Raw genomic sequence first — 3,401 nt, forward strand, 5'->3', positions numbered from 1 at the left:
CGTCGAGGATCGATCCGCTCGAGACGACTCCGACCCCGACTACGTGGGGGAGTCGAGGACCGATGAGGCGACTCCTAGCCTCGCCCAAACACGGCCCGAAAGGTCCAATGGTGCATTGGCCGATCCTTCACACCCGGCGCGACGGCAGGTGCGCTCACAGTCCCGGGGACTCGCCTCCTCAGTTTCAAGAGGCGGCCGGACACGGCCCCTCGCCGAGGAGAGAGTGACCTTGGTGGATGATGGGGCCGATAGCCGAAGCGCTCGCCGGACGGTTCGACCAAGGGCGACCTCGCCTCGCCCCGCACCAAGCGTGGACCTTAGAGAGCGCTTGACGGCGCAGAGAAACTCCTGAGGGGAGGATCTCCGCCAAAGGCTCAACTCTCGGAGGGACGCGCTTCCCGCCGCAACTCTCAGCCGGCCTCAGGCCAATGTCGTGGACCAAAACGTCCAACGAGCGCCAATCGGTGACTCCCGTGGCCCCGACGGTCGGCCCTGCTAACGGGCTTGACATGATCACGATGATTCAGAGCCTCCAAAATCAAATCATCGAGATGAGGGAGTCAGGGAGGCAAAGGCCGTACGGAGGGATCGAGGAATCATACTCTCCCTTCGCCGCACAAGTCCTCGCACAACCTTGCGTTGGAAACTTCAAGTTACCGCCCATTCCCCCCTACGATGGACGGACGGACCCCCACTTCCACGTCCAACACTACGAGACGTGGATGACAATGCAAGGGCAGACAGACGCCACCCTATGCCAAGCCTTCAGCCTGACCCTCACAGGGTCGGGGAGCATCTCGTCTTTCCGGGCCTTGCAAGAAGCGTTCCTCGCTCGATTCGCCACCCTCGTGGCACAAAAGAAACCAAAGACCCACCTCCTCTCTATCCGGCAAGGAAGGGACGAGACGTTGAGACAATACCTCGCTCGCTTCACTGAGGAGTCTCACAAGGTCGAAGGGTTCGACGACAGGGACGCCATCACAGCGATCACTGAGGGAGTCCGCACAGGCGACTTCCTCAAGTCTATTGTTTGCAAAGTCCCACGAGACATGGCGGAGCTAATGGCGAGAGCCCGCACGTATATGGGAATCGAGGACTATCTCGATGGCCGAGATGGCCGAAAGTCAGGAGGACAGGGGAGTCGCCGCCACGACGATCAAGACGGAGATCGCCCCGACCCTCGAAAGAGGAGGAATAAGGGAAGCCAGGCCCCTAACGGCCGCTCCCTCCCTGGGCCGAGGCCGCCACATGTCGATAGCTTCCGGAAGTTCTCGACATTTACTCCTCTGAACACTTCGCCGGAGCGGATCCTGGCTTTGCACCGTGATAAGCTGGGGAGTCCAACCCCTCTCACGAAGGATCCCGCCAAGAGGGATCAAAGTAAGTACTGTGACTACCATCAGGATCACGTGCATCTGACGTCCGAATGCTATCAACTCAAACGTCAGATCGAGGCCCTGATTCAAGATGGGAAACTGAAAGAATACGTCCTCAGAACTATCGGGACGGCCGCGGCACACGGAGGCCGTCATGGACCGCGCGGTAAACGAAGAACCGGAGAGCTCGCAACTTCACATCGTGGGCGCGATCTTGGGCGGCCCGGAGTTCGGAGACTCGGCCACGCAGAGGAAGAAGTACGTGCGCGAAGTTTCCCAAGGGAAAATAGCACACTACATCAACCACACGTACGAGGCCCCTCCTCCGGCCCCCTTCGAATCCATGTTCTTCACCGGACAAGAAGCGGCGCGAGTGCTCCATCCACACAACGACGCGATAGTCGTCTCAGCCCCGGTCGCCAACAACCTCGTCCAGAGAATCCTAATCGACAATGGGAGCTCTGCCGACATAATCTTCAAGTCGGCGTTGGATAGGATGAAGCTATCCGGAATGAGACCGACCCCGATCTCGACCCCGCTCTTCGGCTTCTCCGGGGAGAGGGTCATGACGGAGGGAACTATCGACCTCCCGGTTACCTTCGGTACGCCGGGGGGGCTCGAGGTTACCCACATCGTGTCGTTCCTAGTGGTGGACCAGCCCTCGGCTTACAACATCATCGTCGGCCTCCCGACTCTCAATCGGTTGAAGGCCATAACGTCCACGTACCATCTGATGATGAAATTCCCGACCGAGAAGGGGATCGCCGTAATGCTGGGAGACCAGTCAATGGCGAGGATGTGCTACATCCAGGGCGTGGACGGAAAAGGGAATGGAATGATGGTAAGCACCATCTTCCAGCTCGGGGACAAATTCCCCTGCAAGATAGAGGAAGGAGGCACCTTCGGAGAATTGGACCAGAGGGACGACGTCGAGCGTCGAAAGGTGGAGACACCGGACGACCTCGTTCCCGTCGTGTTGGACGACGCCAAGCCTGACCAAGTAGTCAAGGTAGGCGCCCAACTCCCGTCTGAAATCCGAACCGAGCTCGCCGCCTTCCTCCGCGAGCACAAAGATGTCTTTGCGTGGACACACGCCGACATGCCGGGGATCGACCCCGAAATAATGGTTCACCGACTCAACGACGACAAGAGAGTAACTGAGCGCATTCAACCGCGGCGGGCGTTCAGCGGTGAGAGGTACCAGGCCATTGGTGAAGAAGTTGACAAACTTCTCGCCGCCGACTTCATCAGGGAGGCGGAGCACCCCAAGTGGGTGTCTAATGTGGTGATGGTTAAGAAGCCAAACAGGAAGTGGCGGATCTGCATTGATTATAAAGATCTTAACAAAGCCTGCCCGAAAGACAGCTTCCCTCTCCTGAGGATTGAGCAACTCATGGATGCCACGGCAGGCCACGAGTTGCTGAGCTTCATGGATGCCTACTCAGGCTACAACCAGATCCGCATGCACGAGCCGGATCAGATCAAGACCACCTTTGTTACGAATCGCGGACTTTACTGTTACAAGGTCATGCCCTTTGGCCTCAAAAACGCGGGAGCGACGTATCAAAGGTTGGTGAACCGGATGTTCGCCAATCAAATTGGCAAAACCATGGAGGTCTACGTGGACGATATGCTCGTCAAAAGCCTCAAGGCCCGCGACCACGTTCGAGACCTTAGGGAGATGTTCACGATCCTACGACGCTACAAGATGAAGCTCAACCCCAACAAGTGCGCTTTTGGGGTCGAGTCCAGAAAATTCTTGGGCTACATGGTTAGCCGTCGCGGGATCGAAGCTAACCCCGAGAAAATCAGGGCGATCTTAGAGATGAGGTCGCCATAAAAAGTAAAAGAAGTTCAGAGCTTGACGGGAAGGATCGCCGCCCTGACGCGATTCGTTTCCAAGGCCACTGATAAGTGTCAGCCGTTCTTCAAGGCACTGAAAAAGACCGACGGGTTCGTATGGATGGAGGAGTGCGAGGAAGCGTTCCGCGAAATGAAAGCCTATTTCACCTCCCCCCCGTTCCT

Source organism: Urtica dioica, chromosome 6 (assembly GCF_054948205.1).
Source record: "Urtica dioica subsp. dioica isolate 48M chromosome 6, U.dioica_male_clone48M_v1_H2, whole genome shotgun sequence".
NCBI classification, from domain to species: Eukaryota; Viridiplantae; Streptophyta; class Magnoliopsida; order Rosales; family Urticaceae; genus Urtica; species Urtica dioica.